The following is a 26087-nucleotide window of genomic DNA, read 5'->3' as shown; positions in this document are numbered from 1 at the left end:
TGGTGTTTCACCTTGACAAGTTCTCTGTCATTCCATAGGAAAGCTGTCTGGCTTGGAGGTTGCAATCCCAGGGAATTTTTCATCAGCGGGGAAGTCTCCATCACTACAGAGGAATCAAGGGAGAAGTCAGTCCCTGGTAAGTGAGATGCTCCCCCTAAACACCAACACAGCAGTCGTGTACCTTTCAAGGGGTTCAGGGGCAAGATGGGCAAGGCATTTCTACTAACTCTTCTTAAGGATCACGGACAGTGCCCTATGCTACGAGGTAAGCGGTGACTGCTGTAGTTCTTACTGGTGATCCTTTCCTGTCACTGATTCTCGGCCTTCTTTGTATTTCATAGGACTGTTGTCAGTCCAATACAAAATGAGTCTTATTTTTAAAAACCTGAAATGTTTTACAGAGCCTAGCATTCTCATATAGGGTCCTTTCCATTCTCCCCACTTTCCCGAGAGGCCAAGAACACTTCACACCATGAACTAGGAGAGGGGGTAGAGCCCTTTCTGATGAAATACATCAACAAAGACAGAGCCTTAGCCTGCTTGCTCTCTGGACAGGATCTCGGACCACAAGGTCTTCAATCCTGGTATAAATGAAGGAAGTGAGGACAGTTCAACTGGCACTCTGATAACAAGAGTTCGGAAACACCTTCCAAAGAGACTATAGCAGTAGATGAGGGAAGGGAGTGCTACAGTGTGGCAGTACAGGGGGAATGATCGGCTACAGCAGTGAAAAGTGTGGTACCGATTGGTGTGCTCTCGGGGTTCTTGTACATGTAGCATAGATGACCTCTACAGTGGCCCTCCCACCTTCCCACCTGCATTAGGTGTTCTTTTTTTTTGTAATTTATGTTTATGTATTTATTTACTGTTTGAACTTATTTATTCTACGTATTTATTTTTTTGGCTGCACTGGGTCTCTCATTGCTGTGCACGGGCTTTCTCTAGTTGGCGGCTAGCGGGGGCTACTCTCGGTTGCGGTGTGCGGGCATCTCATCGCGGTGGCTTCTCTTGTTGCGGAGCATGGGCTGTAGGCACGTGGGCTTCGGTAGTTGAGGCTCACGGGCTCTAGAATGCAGGCTCCGTCGTTGTGGCACATGCGCTTAGTTGCTGCACGGCATGTGGGATCTTCGCAGACCAGGGCTCGAACCCGTGTCCCCTGCATTGGCAGGCGCCACCAGGGAAGCCCTAGGTGTTCTCATATAGAGTCTAAAAACAGAGAGCACTGAGAGAAGGTAGTGGTTATTAAAGGCTCAGGATCTAAATTCTACCTGTCTCTACACCCCTTCCCAGCTGTCGATTTGACCCCATTTTTGAATGCTGACCTCATTGTTCAACTTTTCTCTGCCGTCTGTATACTCACCTTGAAAACTTGTTTCTGTGATGCGTTGAGCAGACACAGGGTGGCAGACTGCAGAGGTGGAAGCTGGTGGTCGGATATTTGTGGGCTGAATCTCCTTCAGTCCCATTCCCATTTCTGGTTGCCCAGAGGCCCTACTTCCTGTGTGTGACGCCGAGCCGTAGGATTGCGGGCAGGAGCCAAGTTCTCCATACAGTAAAGACCCCAGTGTGCCTTGGTTACAGTAATATACCTGGCTTCCTTCCTGGCAGGGAAGTGACAGGCGGCTATGCCCCTGCTTTGTTCGTGGGCCTCCTGATCCAGCAGTTCCCTTGGCTCTGCCCCTGTCGTCAGCTGCCCCTAGGATAACTCTGAGCCCTAGCCACTTCTCTGGTAGATTTCCCTATTCCCCCACTACAGTCACACCTGAATAAGGCAACTCAGACCTTTCAGAGATGTGTCCTGAACCTCTTGTTTTCTGAAATACCTATCTGGTGGTTGTGAGACTTAAGGCCAGCGTCCCCGAGAGACTTTTTCTATTTCTCCTAGTAAACCTAGACTCATCTTCTGTCACCTTCAACTCTACTCCAATTGTGTTCTTTCAACCCAGACCTCTGACCCTGCTTTTTACTTCTGCCATTTCATCCTCGCTCCTGCTTCCTTTCCTAAATCCATACGTCTCTTTTGGCCTTCCTAGCCCTGGGCCAAGTTCCTTCCTCTTTGCTCAGTTTTTACCCCTTTCCTTCATTCTCCCATCCAACTTTCAGTCCTTCCTTTCTCACGCCCCAGTTAGCAGCATCTGAAAATTCGAAAGGTTTGTTACTCGTCTATTAATTGTATTCCATTTACTTATTCAGTTCTATACCTGTCTTACCTGTGTATGGAAGAACAGCTGGTAGCCAAGGTGGCACCAAGAATCCTAGCAGCTCTCACTTGACGTATCCGTAGTAGTCGGCAATTTCCATTTCGTTTTCCCTCTCGGTGAAAAATTGCAGCTTGCCCGAAGAGGTGTATCTGGCAGCATTCTCCCGTTGTTGTTGAGCCCGCCTCTTCATGGCCTCTCGCTCTGGCCTCTGCTCTTGTTCGATGGGCTTTGACATGACTGGCTCAGGCACGTTGGGTTCCCTCCATGGAACTCGTTGCTTGCTGAAGTCTTGGAGTAGAAATTGGGTTTGGAGCTTGGGTGGGGACTGGCGCTTATTCACAGCAGGGGGAACAGGCTCCCGCTGGAGAGGAGCGCCAGATGAAGTTTTGGAGGGTGCAGGCCTAGGAGCAGCAGACTGAGGGACACGAGGCTGGGTATGGTTGGTCCAAGCCGGTTGGGTTGGGTTGGTCACAGTTGGCTGAGCTGGTTTGGCGGGGCCTGGCAAAGAGGCAGGAGCTGGCTGGGATGAATTGGCTGCAGCAGGTTGAGCTGAGTCAGTAGAACCAGGCTGGGCACGGTAAGCCCCAGCAGGCCGATGTGAGGCCAGAGACTGTGGCCTCCGAGGAGCGGGTCGAGCTTGAGGCTTGTCCCAGGCAGAAAAAGGCAGAGGTATCAACTTGACCTTCCCAGGAGGAGGCCGCTCATACTGGGCTGGAGACGGACACTCTGTTTCAGCACTGCTGTCTGGTTTCTGGGCTTGGACTTGCGTTTTCTCAGGACCCTTCCCCTCACGTGGGGTATGCCGCCATGGCTGGATAGCTGGGGGTGGCTGGGGGTCTTTGGGGTTGCTTGACTTTCCCAAGAGCCGACAGGAAGAGCGCCCAGTTTTCGTCTCATTCTTCTTCCCCAGCGCATGAAGAACCTTCACAGACTCCAGCATGCGCACGCCAAGGGAGGTTCGAGGCTTTTGAAAGCTCTGTTGGAGAAGCTCAGTTTGGTGTTCCTTTCGCTTCGTGTGGGGGATTGCTGGCTTCTCTTCTGCCTTGACTTTGTTCCCTGACTGCTTGTTCTCCTCAGCCTTGTTTCTCCCTCTGGTCCTTTTGGTCTTTTCCTGCCCGTGGCTCTTAGTTTTGCTGATCTTTCTGGATGCAGCTTTCTGAGGTTTGCCTTGAGAGTGCTTGGCCGTGTTCACAGGAGCCCTGTCACTGACTGCAGCGTGGCATGTAACCACTTCTCCCCCTAACGGGCACTCTGGATTCTTTGGCTGGATTTTGGCCTTGGGAGCGCCACTGATAGGCTCAGAGGCTTTCTGTTTGTTCTTCCTGGGTTGATCAGAGGGAACCTTTATGACACTTGGCTTTTCCTGCACCTGATTCACCTTAATGGCTCTGGTGTCTTTAGCTTTGATCACGTTGGGACCTTGGGATTGATCAAGATCTTTCAAAGGATTAAAGAGCTGGGGAAGGTGAATATCCTCCGCCAGTGTAGTAATGTCTGCAAGACCACTGCTAGGTTCAATCCCATTTTCAAGTGTCCCTAGGTCCTGACGACTCCGGCTGTTCTCTCCCAGATCAGCATTTTCAGAACCAGGCTGCTCCTCTTGGCTGAGGGGATCGGTGCAGGCCAGCGGCTGGTGAATATCAGGGATTCCTAAAGGGAGTAGTGGAGGATCTTGGTTCTCTGTTGGGATCTGGTAGGCATCCAGAGGCTTTGAAAGCTTGGTTTTGATATCATCCACGTGCTTACTCTCTATTTGTCCCTGGCTTGGAGCTGGAGGCAGGGCCAGGAGACGCCTGGCACTCTGGACTGGAGCTGTCACTGAAATGTCCCCAAGTTCAGATGGTGGGTTACTCTCAAGTATGTGGCTGTTTCTGCTACTGCAGGACTTGGGGAGTTCTTGACTTTGTGTCACACAAAACGTCTGGCTTGGAGGTTGCAATCCCAGGGAATTTTTCATCACCAGGGGGGAGGTCTCCATCCCTACAAAGGGATCAAGGGAGAAGTCAGTCCCTGGTAAGTGAGATGCTCCCCCTAAACACCAACACAGCAGTCGTGTACCTTTCAAGGGGTTCAGGGGCAAGATGGGCAAGGCATTTCTACTAACTCTTCTTAAGGATCATGGACAGTGCCCTATGCTACGAGGTAAGCGGTGACTGTTGTAATTCTTACTGGTGAGCCTTTCCTGTCGCTGATTCTCGGCTCGCTTTGTATTTCATAGGACTGTTATAAGTCCAATACAAAATGAGTCTTATTTTTAAAAACCTGAAATGTTTTACAAAGCCTAGCATTCTCATATAGGGTCCTTTCCATTCTCCCCACTTTCCCGAGAGGCCAAGAACACGTCACACCATGAACTAGGAGAGGGGGTAGAGCCCTTGCTGATGAAATACATCAACAAAGACAGAGTCTTAGCCTGCTTGCTCTCTGGACAGGATCTCGGACCACAAGGTCTTCAATCCTGGTATAAATGAAGGAAGTGAGGACAGTTCAACTGGCACTCACATAACAAGAGTTCTGAAACACCTTCCGAAGAGACTATAGCAGTAGATGAGGGAAGGGAGTGCTACAGTGTGGCAGTACAGGGGGAACGATCGGCTACAGCAGTGAAAAGTGTGGTACCGATTGGTGTGCTCTCGGCGTTCTTGTACATGTAGCATAGATGACCTCTACAGTGGCCCTCCCACCTTCCCACCTGCATTAGGTGTTCTTTTTTTTGTAATTTATGTTTATGTATTTATTTACTGTTTGAACTTATTTATTCTACGTATTTATTTTTTTGGCTGCACTGGGTCTCTCATTGCTGTGCACGGGCTTTCTCTAGTTGGCGGCTAGCGGGGGCTACTCTCGGTTGCGGTGTGCGGGCTTCTCATCGCGGTGGCTTCTCTTGTTGCGGAGCATGGGCTGTAGGCACGTGGGCTTCGGTAGTTGAGGCTCACGGGCTCTAGAATGCAGGCTCCGTCGTTGTGGCACATGCGCTTAGTTGCTGCACGGCATGTGGGATCTTCGCAGACCAGGGCTCGAACCCGTGTCCCCCGCATTGCATTGGCAGGCGGATTCTTAACCACGGCGCCACCAGGGAAGCCCTAGGTGTTCTCATATAGAGTCTAAAAACAGAGGGCACTGAGCGAAGGTAGTGGTTATTAAAGGCTCAGGATCTAAATTCTACCTGCCTCTACACCCCTTCCCAGCTGTCGATTTGACCCCATTTTTGAATGCCGACCTCATTCTTCAACTTTCTCTGGCGTTTGTTATACTCACCTTGAAAACTTGTTTCTGTGATGCGTTGAGCAGACACAGGGTGGCAGACTGCAGAGGTGGAAGCTGGTGGTCGGATATTTGTGGGCTGAATCTCCTTCAGTCCCATTCCCATTTCTGGTTGCCCAGAGGCCCGACTTCCTGTGTATGACGCCGAGCCGTAGGATTGCGGGCAGGAGCCAAGTTCTCCATACAGTAAAGACCCCAGTGTGCCTTGGTTATAGTAATATACCTGGCTTCCGTCCTGGCAGGGAAGTGACAGGCGGCTCTGCCCCTGATTTGGAATCTGAGATGGTGTTCCCTGAGCAAGGCTGGCAGAAAGCGATGGATGTAGAGGGACCATGTTCTTGGCGTCTGAAGTTTTATCATACTGGGCTGCCAGAAACATGGAGGAGGCAGCTGTGTGGCGGTCAGTGAGTGCCAGAGTAAAGTCTCCGAGTGAAGAAGAATTCTTTTCAGTGCTTGCTGTGATGTCCCACTCAAGAACACCTGGATAGGAAGCAGCTGAAGTGGAGATCTGGCTGTGGTCAGTAACTCCAGATAACATAGTCGTGCTAGAATGTTGGTAAAGGTAGGCACTACCCATGAGTGTCTGGAAAGGGGTACCGGTAGCCGATGCCGAACTGACGGCAGGGGCAGAGACTCTGGAGAAGTTGCAGACACTTCGTGTTAGGGAAGTTGCATTGCTCACCACAGGAGGAGAATGCTGCAGAGAATTTAGAGTTCCAAGTAGAGATGGATGTTGGAAATTTTCTGTAAGAACAAGAGGGTCATGAAAAACTCAGGGAGGTTGAGAAATTCTCACTACGTTTGAGGAACGGCATCATCTGAAGGTTCTTGCTATCAGGACACCTCTACTATCACTACTTCCTGAGAAACCCAAAATCAGACAGTTAATGATGGCTGTAAGGACTGAGCAGTTTTCCACTCTTCTCTATTAACTGCCTGTGCTCCCATCTTGGGCACAGACGGGCAGAAGAGCCAAGTGGTGTGGTTCAGAGATTGTTCTCTAGGCTGGAAGCAACCTTCTCCCTGCCCTGTCTTTCCCTTCAGCCTGCACTCGTATTGACTTCTATGCTATTTCCTAGACTGGAAGCATTTTAGAACTAGGAGGCCCTTAGAGAACTTCGATGTTCTCAGTCTCATTTCGTGAGTAAGGAAACTGAGGCTCAGAGAGGTCGGGTTGACTTGTTCAAGTTCTCTCATTATGTTAGTATCATTACCAGGTTTCAGAACCTAAGTATCCTGACTTCCTTGCCAGGACTCCACTCTGAGCATGATACTGCCAGAAAGCAGGAGAAATAGAACTTATAATATAGGCATTTTTTTTGTCCATTAGAAAACAGTACGGCTGTTACCATTGTCGTCTTCAGTGTCTCCCTTTGCTTGTGCAGTTCCCACGCTATTACCTAGAGGTGACGTACAGCTCAGTCCAACTGGTGAATTGAAAGAGTCATTTTTGCCCTCTTCAAGCCTGGTTTCTCATCCTACCTCAAAATGATTACCCGAAAGTGGATTTCTTAAGTGCTTTTGGAAAGGGAAGAGTTATCTGATTACTTCAGATTCCTCACCTGTAAAGTGGTTATAACACCACCACCAATAATAATAGCAGTAATAATTAATAGATGAATAAGCTGATCTATTGCGTATGATTTATATGGAGGAAGATACAATAAGTTCTAGAAAGACAAAGAAAAATCATGACAAGCATATTACGTTAACGAAAAAGAAATCCATAGATATTAATGAAAACTGGGGTATGTGGCAAGTATCGAAGCCTAATGAATTTACTAACAAATGGCATTCTGTACCATCCATGCAATATTATGAAAGTGAATTTTGCCCACTCTATTTTAGTGAATACTATTAACCAGAAGACACGATGGAGGTGATAGAGGTGAATGAATTCCTAGCCAATGCATACAGACAGAGAAGGTATGTCAGTAAAAAATGCATAACAAGCAACAGAATGCAATAAATGTGCATGTATAGGTAGCCACAACACATATAGACAAGTATTTCAATGAAAACCGGTACGAAGCAGACAGCAAAATAATAAGTGTAAAAGAGTTTCATTATTGTGCTCCTTCATATTTTTACCCAGCAAGTAAGAGGTATTAAGCCTAGGAGAAATATATATTTCAATGAATATAGCTTATATAATAAGCAGAAAGGAAGCTTAAAATGTATCAGGAAGGTTTTTGGATTTATCCTAGAACTTAGATTAGAATCATCTTCAGCATCCAAGAAGATGGCATCCCAAAACCTCAAAAAACCATCATGCCTAGAATCCAATTAAAAAAGATTTTCAAATGTAAGAAAATCCACAGGACTCCACAATATGGTTTTCGATAAATGTGGATGTTTGTTTGTTTTGTTTCTTTGGCCGCGCCGCGTGGCCCTGGCCGTGAAAGCACCGAGTCCTAAGCACTGGACCGCCAGGGAATTCCCTAAGTGGGGGGAATTAGAGATGTGGGGCTTGACTTTTTCTTCTTCTTCTTCTTCTTCTTCGGTAGCTAAGATCTACAAGCGAACGATGGCTGTTGATCAATGTGCTCTCTGTGTTAGGAAGGAAATAACTGTAAAAATGAAAAGCAGCCTTGCCTTAGAACCTACATATCACACCAAGGAAAATAGTCCTTCTGATTCAATTTAGAAGATATCACTTAAAATGTTGAATTGGTGAAATGTCTACCTAGTTTAAAAATTAGAAAGAATAAAACACTGAAAAGCAGCCCCCTAGATAACCACTGTGGTTGCTTGTTTATAGGAGGCATCATTTCTAAAACGTATTTCTAAAATGTTTATATTCAAAACTGTCAAGTGGCCAACTGTATTCAGAGAGGCAATAAAAGAAAGAAAACGGAGTATGACTTTTCTGATAAGCTGCCTTTCCTGGTGATCCCCTGTTCTGGCCTTACTTTCCTTCTTAGTCTGTTAATGTAAGGGTTTGCTACCATCAACTTGGTTTTGCCCTGCTCTGAGCAGGTTTCCCTCTGTGCTGTTTCTGCTTTAATTGAAAATCTTTGGTTCCCATCAGCATTCCATTGCAAACTCCGTTTTTCTTGAGAGCTCCTCTATGCTTTCCCTCTTCATTCTTACATTTTCTCCCATCTCTTGGTGCCTGTTGGCCTGTGCTAATGAAAACCATCCTAAACTTCCTTACGCTCGACTCTGTGCCTCCCTGTAGAGCCCAGTACTCTCCATCCTCTCTCCCTATTCTCTCTTTTCAACTAGTCGAAATCCTAGTGGAGGGAGACCATTAGAGATGAAACATCTTGGTATATATTGCTAGTTTTCTATGTCCCCTGGCTTTTCTATGTTTCTGTTGAAACACTCTTGAGAAGTGTCTGATTTCGTTTTCTACATGGGTACCCTTTAAGGCTCAATACTGGAAAAGAAGGGGATCAGAGTGATCAACCCAACGTGGTATCCTAACGTAACAGTTAAGGAAAGCAACAGGCTTTGTGAGACAGCCAGTGATTTGTCCAAAGTCACACAGATAGTAAACGTCAAAGTCAAAACTGAAATTAGGTCTCCAGACGTGTAGTTCAATACTTTCCCTCATTATTCCATGCTATTTTGAATCTCCTACTCAATTTAGGGGCAAAAGAAATCGAACGCAAAACTTTCCAAAGTTTCTTTTCTTACCTGACATGGTCAGAGAAGAGGAAGCATCCACTGCAGGTACCAGGGATGAGGAGACAACACTAGAGGATGTCCGAGTGGCTGCAGCTGAACGGCGCACGTGTCCAGTACAGAGGTCACTGGTTACTGGTCCAAACAGCTCCACGGAAACCCCAAGACTCTACCAAGTGGTAGTAGGTTTGGTAGGAGAGTGATGTCACAAAGCAGGCAGTTGAAAGGTATGAGAGAGCCAATAGGGAGGTCCGATCCCCAACAGGAAGGCGGGCTTGGGTGAAGAGAGTGTAGGAGAGCTAAAACAACACCTGAGTTTCTGAGCTCTGGGGAGGAAATCCTAGAAGACAGATTTACCTCCCCCAGGCTCTTCCATTAGGGAAATCATTGCCACATTTCTTACAGACGTTCATTAATACACTGAACTAAGAGTTACTTATATTCTACAGAGTATTCTATTTTATGTATCATATACTTAGAGCTATATAGATCTTCTTTAATTAATAATCCTTAGGAAGGAAAGAGCCATCTAGTTTGAACTATTACAGTTGTTCTGAAATCATATGTGTCTAATGAGTGAACTGATAGCAGCTTTTAAGGAGCCAAAGTAGGGATTAAGAAGCTCTTTTTGTAACTTGGTTCAAGAGTAGGGTGAAGTTTGTTGAGTGTACCTTGTGGAGAATGTTGTGGTCCAAGGCTCTTCTCTTTTAGTTTCTTCTCCTTGACTCCTACCTTCCTTGGGCTGGGCTAGGCTGGGGGCCAGGTTGGACTTGCGACTTAACATTTCTCTTCCGCTTTCTCTTTTTTTTTTTTCTTCCATTATGGGCATTGCTTCGAGGACAAGCCTTGATCTTGCATTGGACGTTACTTCCTGTCACCTTCCAGCAGCAGGAGTCTTCTTTTCAGTGCTTGATGCTTCACGAAATAGACTCTGCCCGTTGGCAGCAAATACCAGAGAGCTAGGAGACAGAGCTGGTTGCAGACCTTTCCTCTTCCAGCCTTTGGTTGCAATTGTTTGGCCCATAATTTGCTAGCTCTAGTTCCTTGGGCCACACAGGTATCCTGCCATCTCCAGCTCTTGTTATATGTGAGAGACATTCTGAACACTGTCCCTTTTTCTTTGCACAGAAGTATATACAGTGTGGCAGTTACTGTAATCTCCTCCGCCTTGCAAACAGCCACTCTAGAATCTTGGACCTCTAGGACTCTCTGTCTTGCATGCTTGGGGGCAAGGCCAAGCAAAATGAAGAGGAGAATAATTAGAGAAAGAGGAGGACGTTGGGGGAGAATTGGGAGCAGGTAAGGTGAAAGGGCACAGGAGAAAAGAGATGCATGTAGACTTTTTGGTTTCTGTGGGAAACAGGTTGACACACTTGGGCCTCATTTGGTATTAACAGAACAGAGAGTTAAAGATCTAAGTAGCTAGATAGTGTGCAGCAACTGCCATGAAGTCTGTACACTGAAGAGAAGAGTCTCACATCTAGTTTTCATTTTGTTTTATGTCATAGTACCTTATTTATAGCATTCACTGGTGTGTTTGTAGAATACAGATGTTTTCAAATGCTCTGGTTTTGTCTACATGGTTATCTCCTTGTCCTGTTTGTAAGGAATCCAACATTGTAAGACATATTGCATGTTTTTCTCTTGACGATTGTTGACCTTGAAGCGTCATGAACTAACTTGAGCTGTTGGATTCTGTGGAGAAACGTTCAAAAGGGTCTGTGAAAAAGGCACTGTGGTGAGTCGCATTATGCACCCGAGCGTAAGGAGCAAGATATCTGCCACCAGCCCAGCTTGGCCTGGATTGCCTCTGTTTTAGTTCCCCTGGTTAGTGCTTTTCTCCCTAACCACTCTTGTGACTGTGATAATGTGAGTAAGGGCGGAGTTGCTAATGATCTATGTGTGAGGTAAGCTGGTTTGAGGGAGGAAATCTATGGACCTAGTCATTTTCCTTGGTGGTAAGCTTTCAGGGGTGCAGAGATGGATCTTCCTGGGGCCTTTTCTGGTCCCAGGAAGATATCGCATAGATGGGACCTCCCAAGACACACATTGAATCTTTAGGCCTGTTTTTCCTATTATGAGGTACGAACGAGTTTCTTCACTGATGGGGATGATGCTTATCTGAGAAGAAATTGTGAAAGGTGGTGTAGTGTAGAGGTGTGGCTTAAGCTTTTAAGTTTTCCTCCAGGTTTTTCCCCTAAGCTTCCTACTTCGGACGGCCTACTTACATGATACTAGTAGGTGATGTCCGGCTAACAACTTCCTAAATATACCTGCAAGCCAGATCAGTGTCTCTTTTCTCTGTATTCCCATGGAAATCAAGAGTCCCGCCGAATTTTCCATCGAAACAGTTGATTTGTGTTGTCTCTAGGAATTCTAAAGGGCGTACCGTTGCTTCCTAACCGGTGTCATTTGGGAGATCCGCCTCTGTACGTTCAAATGATTAATTTTGAGACTTTGCTCATGTGTGCAGTAAACCCTTGAATTCCCTAAGACCTTCCTTTCCTCCATCTCCTACCCCATTAAGCCCGCTTCAGTTCATCTCCTGAATTTCTTTGGAATCTGTCAGCCAGCTCTTCCTCAACTTCCTAATACTGAACTTGCCTGTCTGTTGCGATTAGGTCCTAACTGGTGTCCATATATCTTGTTTCCTTCCAATCCACTCTTCACACAAGAAACCTTCAAAGCAAGTTGGAACGTTGCTCATAAACATCGCTCACAAGCATTGTTTTGAGAATAGAAAACACACTGTTGGCCTTTAAGACTCTGCGTGGTCTAGAATCCTCTCTGCTTCTCTAGCCCCATCTTGTGCCACTTTTGCCCTCACTTTCTATGCTTCAGATACACTGAATTAACCTTAGTTCTCACTCATCTGACAGAAGTCAGTTCAGATACTATTTTTCACTGTGATTCCTAGCATTAAGGAATTTGATTATCAGGTTTTGTATGAGGACTATTTCATCAGGGGTACAGAAGTTCTGGCCATCTCTGGTTTTGGATATCCCTTATTTGTTGAGACCTTTGCGTTGTTTGGTTGCCTTTTGTCTGTTTTCCAGATGGGAAAACAGGAACAAGGGAAGTATAGGTTATTACTAGGTGGGGTTGAACAAGTGGAGCAGCAAACTGCAAAGCAGAAAGAAGAGGGACGTACTATAGAGGGATATGACTTCCATTCTCAAGGCGCCTGCATCCTGTGCAGGGAGACAGCCTAACATAAAATGTGCCTAACAACAAATATATTGACTTCTTACTAAAAATCTCCAGTTCATAGAACCGAGGGGTTTGTACCTTCTCCTTTAAAAGTGATAGTCCTGGGACTTCCCCGGTGGTCCCGTGGTGAAGACTCTGCGCTTCCAATGCAGCAGGCGTGGGTTCAATCCCTGGTTGGGGAGCTAAGATCCCACATGCTGCGCAGCCAAAGAAATTTTTGTCGAACGTTATACTCCTGTATTGTTGGCTTTAGTGGTTTAGATTTTGTTGTACTGTTAAGAAGATTTCAGTTTATTTACCGGGAACAAACAACACATAATGTAAAAATAGTTTCCCAGAAACGATTTCCATCATTCTCTTCTTCCCTTTCTCCCGCAGACTGGTGTTTCACCTTGACAAGTTCTCTGTCATTCCATAGGAAAGCTGTCTGGCTTGGAGGTTGCAATCCCAGGGAATTTTTCATCAGCGGGGAAGTCTCCATCACTACAGAGGAATCAAGGGAGAAGTCAGTCCCTGGTAAGTGAGATGCTCCCCCTAAACACCAACACAGCAGTCGTGTACCTTTCAAGGGGTTCAGGGGCAAGATGGGCAAGGCATTTCTACTAACTCTTCTTAAGGATCACGGACAGTGCCCTATGCTACGAGGTAAGCGGTGACTGCTGTAGTTCTTACTGGTGATCCTTTCCTGTCACTGATTCTCGGCCTTCTTTGTATTTCATAGGACTGTTGTCAGTCCAATACAAAATGAGTCTTATTTTTAAAAACCTGAAATGTTTTACAGAGCCTAGCATTCTCATATAGGGTCCTTTCCATTCTCCCCACTTTCCCGAGAGGCCAAGAACACTTCACACCATGAACTAGGAGAGGGGGTAGAGCCCTTTCTGATGAAATACATCAACAAAGACAGAGCCTTAGCCTGCTTGCTCTCTGGACAGGATCTCGGACCACAAGGTCTTCAATCCTGGTATAAATGAAGGAAGTGAGGACAGTTCAACTGGCACTCTGATAACAAGAGTTCGGAAACACCTTCCAAAGAGACTATAGCAGTAGATGAGGGAAGGGAGTGCTACAGTGTGGCAGTACAGGGGGAATGATCGGCTACAGCAGTGAAAAGTGTGGTACCGATTGGTGTGCTCTCGGGGTTCTTGTACATGTAGCATAGATGACCTCTACAGTGGCCCTCCCACCTTCCCACCTGCATTAGGTGTTCTTTTTTTTTGTAATTTATGTTTATGTATTTATTTACTGTTTGAACTTATTTATTCTACGTATTTATTTTTTTGGCTGCACTGGGTCTCTCATTGCTGTGCACGGGCTTTCTCTAGTTGGCGGCTAGCGGGGGCTACTCTCGGTTGCGGTGTGCGGGCATCTCATCGCGGTGGCTTCTCTTGTTGCGGAGCATGGGCTGTAGGCACGTGGGCTTCGGTAGTTGAGGCTCACGGGCTCTAGAATGCAGGCTCCGTCGTTGTGGCACATGCGCTTAGTTGCTGCACGGCATGTGGGATCTTCGCAGACCAGGGCTCGAACCCGTGTCCCCTGCATTGGCAGGCGCCACCAGGGAAGCCCTAGGTGTTCTCATATAGAGTCTAAAAACAGAGAGCACTGAGAGAAGGTAGTGGTTATTAAAGGCTCAGGATCTAAATTCTACCTGTCTCTACACCCCTTCCCAGCTGTCGATTTGACCCCATTTTTGAATGCTGACCTCATTGTTCAACTTTTCTCTGCCGTCTGTATACTCACCTTGAAAACTTGTTTCTGTGATGCGTTGAGCAGACACAGGGTGGCAGACTGCAGAGGTGGAAGCTGGTGGTCGGATATTTGTGGGCTGAATCTCCTTCAGTCCCATTCCCATTTCTGGTTGCCCAGAGGCCCTACTTCCTGTGTGTGACGCCGAGCCGTAGGATTGCGGGCAGGAGCCAAGTTCTCCATACAGTAAAGACCCCAGTGTGCCTTGGTTACAGTAATATACCTGGCTTCCTTCCTGGCAGGGAAGTGACAGGCGGCTATGCCCCTGCTTTGTTCGTGGGCCTCCTGATCCAGCAGTTCCCTTGGCTCTGCCCCTGTCGTCAGCTGCCCCTAGGATAACTCTGAGCCCTAGCCACTTCTCTGGTAGATTTCCCTATTCCCCCACTACAGTCACACCTGAATAAGGCAACTCAGACCTTTCAGAGATGTGTCCTGAACCTCTTGTTTTCTGAAATACCTATCTGGTGGTTGTGAGACTTAAGGCCAGCGTCCCCGAGAGACTTTTTCTATTTCTCCTAGTAAACCTAGACTCATCTTCTGTCACCTTCAACTCTACTCCAATTGTGTTCTTTCAACCCAGACCTCTGACCCTGCTTTTTACTTCTGCCATTTCATCCTCGCTCCTGCTTCCTTTCCTAAATCCATACGTCTCTTTTGGCCTTCCTAGCCCTGGGCCAAGTTCCTTCCTCTTTGCTCAGTTTTTACCCCTTTCCTTCATTCTCCCATCCAACTTTCAGTCCTTCCTTTCTCACGCCCCAGTTAGCAGCATCTGAAAATTCGAAAGGTTTGTTACTCGTCTATTAATTGTATTCCATTTACTTATTCAGTTCTATACCTGTCTTACCTGTGTATGGAAGAACAGCTGGTAGCCAAGGTGGCACCAAGAATCCTAGCAGCTCTCACTTGACGTATCCGTAGTAGTCGGCAATTTCCATTTCGTTTTCCCTCTCGGTGAAAAATTGCAGCTTGCCCGAAGAGGTGTATCTGGCAGCATTCTCCCGTTGTTGTTGAGCCCGCCTCTTCATGGCCTCTCGCTCTGGCCTCTGCTCTTGTTCGATGGGCTTTGACATGACTGGCTCAGGCACGTTGGGTTCCCTCCATGGAACTCGTTGCTTGCTGAAGTCTTGGAGTAGAAATTGGGTTTGGAGCTTGGGTGGGGACTGGCGCTTATTCACAGCAGGGGGAACAGGCTCCCGCTGGAGAGGAGCGCCAGATGAAGTTTTGGAGGGTGCAGGCCTAGGAGCAGCAGACTGAGGGACACGAGGCTGGGTATGGTTGGTCCAAGCCGGTTGGGTTGGGTTGGTCACAGTTGGCTGAGCTGGTTTGGCGGGGCCTGGCAAAGAGGCAGGAGCTGGCTGGGATGAATTGGCTGCAGCAGGTTGAGCTGAGTCAGTAGAACCAGGCTGGGCACGGTAAGCCCCAGCAGGCCGATGTGAGGCCAGAGACTGTGGCCTCCGAGGAGCGGGTCGAGCTTGAGGCTTGTCCCAGGCAGAAAAAGGCAGAGGTATCAACTTGACCTTCCCAGGAGGAGGCCGCTCATACTGGGCTGGAGACGGACACTCTGTTTCAGCACTGCTGTCTGGTTTCTGGGCTTGGACTTGCGTTTTCTCAGGACCCTTCCCCTCACGTGGGGTATGCCGCCATGGCTGGATAGCTGGGGGTGGCTGGGGGTCTTTGGGGTTGCTTGACTTTCCCAAGAGCCGACAGGAAGAGAGCCCAGTTTTCGTCTCATTCTTCTTCCCCAGCGCATGAAGAACCTTCACAGACTCCAGCATGCGCACGCCAAGGGAGGTTCGAGGCTTTTGAAAGCTCTGTTGGAGAAGCTCAGTTTGGTGTTCCTTTCGCTTCGTGTGGGGGATTGCTGGCTTCTCTTCTGCCTTGACTTTGTTCCCTGACTGCTTGTTCTCCTCAGCCTTGTTTCTCCCTCTGGTCCTTTTGGTCTTTTCCTGCCCGTGGCTCTTAGTTTTGCTGATCTTTCTGGATGCAGCTTTCTGAGGTTTGCCTTGAGAGTGCTTGGCCGTGTTCACAGGAGCCCTGTCACTGACTGCAGCGTGGCATGTAACCACTTCTCCCCCTAACGGGCACTCTGGATTCTTTGGCTGGATTTTGGCCTTGGGAGCGCCACTGATAGGCTCAGAGGCTTTCTGTTTGTTCTTCCTGGGTTGATCAGAGGGAACCTTTATGACACTTGGCTTTTCCTGCACCTGATTCACCTTAATGGCTCTGGTGTCTTTAGCTTTGATCACGTTGGGACCTTGGGATTGATCAAGATCTTTCAAAGGATTAAAGAGCTGGGGAAGGTGAATATCCTCCGCCAGTGTAGTAATGTCTGCAAGACCACTGCTAGGTTCAATCCCATTTTCAAGTGTCCCTAGGTCCTGACGACTCCGGCTGTTCTCTCCCAGATCAGCATTTTCAGAACCAGGCTGCTCCTCTTGGCTGAGGGGATCGGTGCAGGCCAGCGGCTGGTGAATATCAGGGATTCCTAAAGGGAGTAGTGGAGGATCTTGGTTCTCTGTTGGGATCTGGTAGGCATCCAGAGGCTTTGAAAGCTTGGTTTTGATATCATCCACGTGCTTACTCTCTATTTGTCCCTGGCTTGGAGCTGGAGGCAGGGCCAGGAGACGCCTGGCACTCTGGACTGGAGCTGTCACTGAAATGTCCCCAAGTTCAGATGGTGGGTTACTCTCAAGTATGTGGCTGTTTCTGCTACTGCAGGACTTGGGGAGTTCTTGACTTTGTGTCACACAAAACGTCTGGCTTGGAGGTTGCAATCCCAGGGAATTTTTCATCACCAGGGGGGAGGTCTCCATCCCTACAAAGGGATCAAGGGAGAAGTCAGTCCCTGGTAAGTGAGATGCTCCCCCTAAACACCAACACAGCAGTCGTGTACCTTTCAAGGGGTTCAGGGGCAAGATGGGCAAGGCATTTCTACTAACTCTTCTTAAGGATCATGGACAGTGCCCTATGCTACGAGGTAAGCGGTGACTGTTGTAATTCTTACTGGTGAGCCTTTCCTGTCGCTGATTCTCGGCTCGCTTTGTATTTCATAGGACTGTTATAAGTCCAATACAAAATGAGTCTTATTTTTAAAAACCTGAAATGTTTTACAAAGCCTAGCATTCTCATATAGGGTCCTTTCCATTCTCCCCACTTTCCCGAGAGGCCAAGAACACGTCACACCATGAACTAGGAGAGGGGGTAGAGCCCTTGCTGATGAAATACATCAACAAAGACAGAGTCTTAGCCTGCTTGCTCTCTGGACAGGATCTCGGACCACAAGGTCTTCAATCCTGGTATAAATGAAGGAAGTGAGGACAGTTCAACTGGCACTCACATAACAAGAGTTCTGAAACACCTTCCGAAGAGACTATAGCAGTAGATGAGGGAAGGGAGTGCTACAGTGTGGCAGTACAGGGGGAACGATCGGCTACAGCAGTGAAAAGTGTGGTACCGATTGGTGTGCTCTCGGCGTTCTTGTACATGTAGCATAGATGACCTCTACAGTGGCCCTCCCACCTTCCCACCTGCATTAGGTGTTCTTTTTTTTGTAATTTATGTTTATGTATTTATTTACTGTTTGAACTTATTTATTCTACGTATTTATTTTTTTGGCTGCACTGGGTCTCTCATTGCTGTGCACGGGCTTTCTCTAGTTGGCGGCTAGCGGGGGCTACTCTCGGTTGCGGTGTGCGGGCTTCTCATCGCGGTGGCTTCTCTTGTTGCGGAGCATGGGCTGTAGGCACGTGGGCTTCGGTAGTTGAGGCTCACGGGCTCTAGAATGCAGGCTCCGTCGTTGTGGCACATGCGCTTAGTTGCTGCACGGCATGTGGGATCTTCGCAGACCAGGGCTCGAACCCGTGTCCCCCGCATTGCATTGGCAGGCGGATTCTTAACCACGGCGCCACCAGGGAAGCCCTAGGTGTTCTCATATAGAGTCTAAAAACAGAGGGCACTGAGCGAAGGTAGTGGTTATTAAAGGCTCAGGATCTAAATTCTACCTGCCTCTACACCCCTTCCCAGCTGTCGATTTGACCCCATTTTTGAATGCCGACCTCATTCTTCAACTTTCTCTGGCGTTTGTTATACTCACCTTGAAAACTTGTTTCTGTGATGCGTTGAGCAGACACAGGGTGGCAGACTGCAGAGGTGGAAGCTGGTGGTCGGATATTTGTGGGCTGAATCTCCTTCAGTCCCATTCCCATTTCTGGTTGCCCAGAGGCCCGACTTCCTGTGTATGACGCCGAGCCGTAGGATTGCGGGCAGGAGCCAAGTTCTCCATACAGTAAAGACCCCAGTGTGCCTTGGTTATAGTAATATACCTGGCTTCCGTCCTGGCAGGGAAGTGACAGGCGGCTCTGCCCCTGATTTGGAATCTGAGATGGTGTTCCCTGAGCAAGGCTGGCAGAAAGCGATGGATGTAGAGGGACCATGTTCTTGGCGTCTGAAGTTTTATCATACTGGGCTGCCAGAAACATGGAGGAGGCAGCTGTGTGGCGGTCAGTGAGTGCCAGAGTAAAGTCTCCGAGTGAAGAAGAATTCTTTTCAGTGCTTGCTGTGATGTCCCACTCAAGAACACCTGGATAGGAAGCAGCTGAAGTGGAGATCTGGCTGTGGTCAGTAACTCCAGATAACATAGTCGTGCTAGAATGTTGGTAAAGGTAGGCACTACCCATGAGTGTCTGGAAAGGGGTACCGGTAGCCGATGCCGAACTGACGGCAGGGGCAGAGACTCTGGAGAAGTTGCAGACACTTCGTGTTAGGGAAGTTGCATTGCTCACCACAGGAGGAGAATGCTGCAGAGAATTTAGAGTTCCAAGTAGAGATGGATGTTGGAAATTTTCTGTAAGAACAAGAGGGTCATGAAAAACTCAGGGAGGTTGAGAAATTCTCACTACGTTTGAGGAACGGCATCATCTGAAGGTTCTTGCTATCAGGACACCTCTACTATCACTACTTCCTGAGAAACCCAAAATCAGACAGTTAATGATGGCTGTAAGGACTGAGCAGTTTTCCACTCTTCTCTATTAACTGCCTGTGCTCCCATCTTGGGCACAGACGGGCAGAAGAGCCAAGTGGTGTGGTTCAGAGATTGTTCTCTAGGCTGGAAGCAACCTTCTCCCTGCCCTGTCTTTCCCTTCAGCCTGCACTCGTATTGACTTCTATGCTATTTCCTAGACTGGAAGCATTTTAGAACTAGGAGGCCCTTAGAGAACTTCGATGTTCTCAGTCTCATTTCGTGAGTAAGGAAACTGAGGCTCAGAGAGGTCGGGTTGACTTGTTCAAGTTCTCTCATTATGTTAGTATCATTACCAGGTTTCAGAACCTAAGTATCCTGACTTCCTTGCCAGGACTCCACTCTGAGCATGATACTGCCAGAAAGCAGGAGAAATAGAACTTATAATATAGGCATTTTTTTTGTCCATTAGAAAACAGTACGGCTGTTACCATTGTCGTCTTCAGTGTCTCCCTTTGCTTGTGCAGTTCCCACGCTATTACCTAGAGGTGACGTACAGCTCAGTCCAACTGGTGAATTGAAAGAGTCATTTTTGCCCTCTTCAAGCCTGGTTTCTCATCCTACCTCAAAATGATTACCCGAAAGTGGATTTCTTAAGTGCTTTTGGAAAGGGAAGAGTTATCTGATTACTTCAGATTCCTCACCTGTAAAGTGGTTATAACACCACCACCAATAATAATAGCAGTAATAATTAATAGATGAATAAGCTGATCTATTGCGTATGATTTATATGGAGGAAGATACAATAAGTTCTAGAAAGACAAAGAAAAATCATGACAAGCATATTACGTTAACGAAAAAGAAATCCATAGATATTAATGAAAACTGGGGTATGTGGCAAGTATCGAAGCCTAATGAATTTACTAACAAATGGCATTCTGTACCATCCATGCAATATTATGAAAGTGAATTTTGCCCACTCTATTTTAGTGAATACTATTAACCAGAAGACACGATGGAGGTGATAGAGGTGAATGAATTCCTAGCCAATGCATACAGACAGAGAAGGTATGTCAGTAAAAAATGCATAACAAGCAACAGAATGCAATAAATGTGCATGTATAGGTAGCCACAACACATATAGACAAGTATTTCAATGAAAACCGGTACGAAGCAGACAGCAAAATAATAAGTGTAAAAGAGTTTCATTATTGTGCTCCTTCATATTTTTACCCAGCAAGTAAGAGGTATTAAGCCTAGGAGAAATATATATTTCAATGAATATAGCTTATATAATAAGCAGAAAGGAAGCTTAAAATGTATCAGGAAGGTTTTTGGATTTATCCTAGAACTTAGATTAGAATCATCTTCAGCATCCAAGAAGATGGCATCCCAAAACCTCAAAAAACCATCATGCCTAGAATCCAATTAAAAAAGATTTTCAAATGTAAGAAAATCCACAGGACTCCACAATATGGTTTTCGATAAATGTGGATGTTTGTTTGTTTTGTTTCTTTGGCCGCGCCGCGTGGCCCTGGCCGTGAAAGCACCGAGTCCTAAGCACTGGACCGCCAGGGAATTCCCTAAGTGGGGGGAATTAGAGATGTGGGGCTTGACTTTTTCTTCTTCTTCTTCTTCTTCTTCGGTAGCTAAGATCTACAAGCGAACGATGGCTGTTGATCAATGTGCTCTCTGTGTTAGGAAGGAAATAACTGTAAAAATGAAAAGCAGCCTTGCCTTAGAACCTACATATCACACCAAGGAAAATAGTCCTTCTGATTCAATTTAGAAGATATCACTTAAAATGTTGAATTGGTGAAATGTCTACCTAGTTTAAAAATTAGAAAGAATAAAACACTGAAAAGCAGCCCCCTAGATAACCACTGTGGTTGCTTGTTTATAGGAGGCATCATTTCTAAAACGTATTTCTAAAATGTTTATATTCAAAACTGTCAAGTGGCCAACTGTATTCAGAGAGGCAATAAAAGAAAGAAAACGGAGTATGACTTTTCTGATAAGCTGCCTTTCCTGGTGATCCCCTGTTCTGGCCTTACTTTCCTTCTTAGTCTGTTAATGTAAGGGTTTGCTACCATCAACTTGGTTTTGCCCTGCTCTGAGCAGGTTTCCCTCTGTGCTGTTTCTGCTTTAATTGAAAATCTTTGGTTCCCATCAGCATTCCATTGCAAACTCCGTTTTTCTTGAGAGCTCCTCTATGCTTTCCCTCTTCATTCTTACATTTTCTCCCATCTCTTGGTGCCTGTTGGCCTGTGCTAATGAAAACCATCCTAAACTTCCTTACGCTCGACTCTGTGCCTCCCTGTAGAGCCCAGTACTCTCCATCCTCTCTCCCTATTCTCTCTTTTCAACTAGTCGAAATCCTAGTGGAGGGAGACCATTAGAGATGAAACATCTTGGTATATATTGCTAGTTTTCTATGTCCCCTGGCTTTTCTATGTTTCTGTTGAAACACTCTTGAGAAGTGTCTGATTTCGTTTTCTACATGGGTACCCTTTAAGGCTCAATACTGGAAAAGAAGGGGATCAGAGTGATCAACCCAACGTGGTATCCTAACGTAACAGTTAAGGAAAGCAACAGGCTTTGTGAGACAGCCAGTGATTTGTCCAAAGTCACACAGATAGTAAACGTCAAAGTCAAAACTGAAATTAGGTCTCCAGACGTGTAGTTCAATACTTTCCCTCATTATTCCATGCTATTTTGAATCTCCTACTCAATTTAGGGGCAAAAGAAATCGAACGCAAAACTTTCCAACGTTTCTTTTCTTACCTGACATGGTCAGAGAAGAGGAAGCATCCACTGCAGGTACCAGGGATGAGGAGACAACACTAGAGGATGTCCGAGTGGCTGCAGCTGAACGGCGCACGTGTCCAGTACAGAGGTCACTGGTTACTGGTCCAAACAGCTCCACGGAAACCCCAAGACTCTACCAAGTGGTAGTAGGTTTGGTAGGAGAGTGATGTCACAAAGCAGGCAGTTGAAAGGTATGAGAGAGCCAATAGGGAGGTCCGATCCCCAACAGGAAGGCGGGCTTGGGTGAAGAGAGTGTAGGAGAGCTAAAACAACACCTGAGTTTCTGAGCTCTGGGGAGGAAATCCTAGAAGACAGATTTACCTCCCCCAGGCTCTTCCATTAGGGAAATCATTGCAACATTTCTTACAGACGTTCATTAATACACTGAACTAAGAGTTACTTATATTCTACAGAGTATTCTATTTTATGTATCATATACTTAGAGCTATATAGATCTTCTTTAATTAATAATCCTTAGGAAGGAAAGAGCCATCTAGTTTGAACTATTACAGTTGTTCTGAAATCATATGTGTCTAATGAGTGAACTGATAGCAGCTTTTAAGGAGCCAGCCAAAGTAGGGATTAAGAAGCTCTCTTTGTAACTTGGTTCAAGAGTAGGGTGAAGTTTGTTGAGTGTACCTTGTGGAGAATGTTGTGGTCCAAGGCTCTTCTCTTTTAGTTTCTTCTCCTTGACTCCTACCTTCCTTGGGCTGGGCTAGGCTGGGGGCCAGGTTGGACTTGCGACTTAACATTTCTCTTCCGCTTTCTCCTTTTTTTTTTTTCTTCCATTATGGGCATTGCTTCGAGGACAAGCCTTGATCTTGCATTGGACGTTACTTCCTGTCAACTTCCAGCAGCAGGAGTCTTCTTTTCAGTGCTTGATGCTTCACGAAATAGACTCTGCCCGTTGGCAGCAAATACCAGAGAGCTAGGAGACAGAGCTGGTTGCAGACCTTTCCTCTTCCAGCCTTTGGTTGCAATTGTTTGGCCCATAATTTGCTAGCTCTAGTTCCTTGGGCCACACAGGTATCCTGCCATCTCCAGCTCTTGTTATATGTGAGAGACATTCTGAACACTGTCCCTTTTTCTTTGCACAGAAGTATATACAGTGTGGCAGTTACTGTAATCTCCTCCGCCTTGCAAACAGCCACTCTAGAATCTTGGACCTCTAGGACTCTCTGTCTTGCATGCTTGGGGGCAAGGCCAAGCAAAATGAAGAGGAGAATAATTAGAGAAAGAGGAGGACGTTGGTGGAGAATTGGGAGCAGGTAAGGTGAAAGGGCACAGGAGAAAAGAGATGCATGTAGACTTTTTGGTTTCTGTGGGAAACAGGTTGACACACTTGGGCCTCATTTGGTATTAACAGAACAGAGAGTTAAAGATCTAAGTAGCTAGATAGTGTGCAGCAACTGCCATGAAGTCTGTACACTGAAGAGAACAGTCTCACATCTAGTTTTCATTTTGTTTTTATGTCATAGTACCTTATTTATAGCATTCACTGGTGTGTTTGTAGAATACAGATGTTTTCAAATGCTCTGGTTTTGTCTACATGGTTATCTCCTTGTCCTGTTTGTAAGGAATCCAACATTGTAAGACATATTGCATGTTTTTCTCTTGACGATTGTTGACCTTGAAGCGTCATGAACTAACTTGAGCTGTTGGATTCTGTGGAGAAACGTTCAAAAGGGTCTGTGAAAAAGGCACTGTGGTGAGTCGCATTATGCACCCGAGCGTAAGGAGCAGATATCTGCCACCAGCCCAGCTTGGCCTGGATTGCCTCTGTTTTAGTTCCCCTGGTTAGTGCTTTTCTCCCTAACCACTCTTGTGACTGTGATAATGTGAGTAAGGGCGGAGTTGCTAATGATCTATGTGTGAGTAAGCTGGTTTGAGGGAGGAAATCTATGGACCTAGTCATTTTCCTTGGTGGTAAGCTTTCAGGGGTGCAGAGATGGATCTTCCTGGGGCCTTTTCTGGTCCCAGGAAGATATCGCATAGATGGGACCTCCCAAGACACACATTGAATCTTTAGGCCTGTTTTTCCTATTATGAGGTACGAACGAGTTTCTTCACTGATGGGGATGATGCTTATCTGAGAAGAAATTGTGAAAGGTGGTGTAGTGTAGAGGTGTGGCTTAAGCTTTTAAGTTTTCCTCCAGGTTTTTCCCCTAAGCTTCCTACTTCGGACGGCCTACTTACATGATACTAGTAGGTGATGTCCGGCTAACAACTTCCTAAATATACCTGCAAGCCAGATCAGTGTCTCTTTTCTCTGTATTCCCATGGAAATCAAGAGTCCCGCCGAATTTTCCATCGAAACAGTTGATTTGTGTTGTCTCTAGGAATTCTAAAGGGCGTACCGTTGCTTCCTAACCGGTGTCATTTGGGAGATCCGCCTCTGTACGTTCAAATGATTAATTTTGAGACTTTGCTCATGTGTGCAGTAAACCCTTGAATTCCCTAAGACCTTCCTTTCCTCCATCTCCTACCCCATTAAGCCCGCTTCAGTTCATCTCCTGAATTTCTTTGGAATCTGTCAGCCAGCTCTTCCTCAACTTCCTAATACTGAACTTGCCTGTCTGTTGCGATTAGGTCCTAACTGGTGTCCATATATCTTGTTTCCTTCCAATCCACTCTTCACACAAGAAACCTTCAAAGCAAGTTGGAACGTTGCTCATAAACATCGCTCACAAACATTGTTTTGAGAATAGAAAACACACTGTTGGCCTTTAAGACTCTGCGTGGTCTAGAATCCTCTCTGCTTCTCTAGCCCCATCTTGTGCCACTTTTGCCCTCACTTTCTATGCTTCAGATACACTGAATTAACCTTAGTTCTCACTCATCTGACAGAAGTCAGTTCAGATACTATTTTTCACTGTGATTCCTAGCATTAAGGAATTTGATTATCAGGTTTTGTATGAGGACTATTTCATCAGGGGTACAGAAGTTCTGGCCATCTCTGGTTTTGGATATCCCTTATTTGTTGAGACCTTTGCGTTGTTTGGTTGCCTTTTGTCTGTTTTCCAGATGGGAAAACAGGAACAAGGGAAGTATAGGTTATTACTAGGTGGGGTTGAACAAGTGGAGCAGCAAACTGCAAAGCAGAAAGAAGAGGACGTACTATAGAGGGATATGACTTCCATTCTCAAGGCGCCTGCATCCTGTGCAGGGAGACAGCCTAACATAAAATGTGCCTAACAACAAATATATTGACTTCTTACTAAAAATCTCCAGTTCATAGAACCGAGGGGTTTGTACCTTCTCCTTTAAAAGTGATAGTCCTGGGACTTCCCCGGTGGTCCCGTGGTGAAGACTCTGCGCTTCCAATGCAGCAGGCGTGGGTTCAATCCCTGGTTGGGGAGCTAAGATCCCACATGCTGCGCAGCCAAAGAAATTTTTGTCGAACGTTATACTCCTGTATTGTTGGCTTTAGTGGTTTAGATTTTGTTGTACTGTTAAGAAGATTTCAGTTTATTTACCGGGAACAAACAACACATAATGTAAAAATAGTTTCCCAGAAACGATTTCCATCATTCTCTTCTTCCCTTTCTCCCGCAGACTGGTGTTTCACCTTGACAAGTTCTCTGTCATTCCATAGGAAAGCTGTCTGGCTTGGAGGTTGCAATCCCAGGGAATTTTTCATCAGCGGGGAAGTCTCCATCACTACAGAGGAATCAAGGGAGAAGTCAGTCCCTGGTAAGTGAGATGCTCCCCCTAAACACCAACACAGCAGTCGTGTACCTTTCAAGGGGTTCAGGGGCAAGATGGGCAAGGCATTTCTACTAACTCTTCTTAAGGATCACGGGACAGTGCCCTATGCTACGAGGTAAGCGGTGACTGCTGTAGTTCTTACTGGTGATCCTTTCCTGTCACTGATTCTCGGCCTTCTTTGTATTTCATAGGACTGTTGTCAGTCCAATACAAAATGAGTCTTATTTTTAAAAACCTGAAATGTTTTACAGAGCCTAGCATTCTCATATAGGGTCCTTTCCATTCTCCCCACTTTCCCGAGAGGCCAAGAACACTTCACACCATGAACTAGGAGAGGGGTAGAGCCCTTTCTGATGAAATACATCAACAAAGACAGAGCCTTAGCCTGCTTGCTCTCTGGACAGGATCTCGGACCACAAGGTCTTCAATCCTGGTATAAATGAAGGAAGTGAGGACAGTTCAACTGGCACTCTGATAACAAGAGTTCGGAAACACCTTCCAAAGAGACTATAGCAGTAGATGAGGGAAGGGGAGTGCTACAGTGTGGCAGTACAGGGGGAATG

The 26087-nt window shown here is 46.4% G+C and overlaps 1 long non-coding RNA gene across 1 annotated transcript; it reads left to right on the top strand.

Moving 5' to 3' along the window:
- Positions 1-25517, top strand: LOC309622404. The gene is made up of 3 exons (XR_014240835.1): positions 1-136; positions 12684-12821; positions 25372-25517. It is a non-coding gene; the product is annotated as an uncharacterized lncRNA (long non-coding RNA).
- Positions 25518-26087: the final 570 nt, after the last annotated feature.

Source organism: Balaenoptera borealis, assembly GCF_965194805.1.
Source record: "Balaenoptera borealis genome assembly, contig: HAP1_SCAFFOLD_2483, whole genome shotgun sequence".
NCBI classification, from domain to species: domain Eukaryota; kingdom Metazoa; phylum Chordata; class Mammalia; order Artiodactyla; family Balaenopteridae; genus Balaenoptera; species Balaenoptera borealis.
Note: the sequence above shows the minus strand (reverse complement) of the source record. Positions and strands in the feature narration are given on the sequence as shown.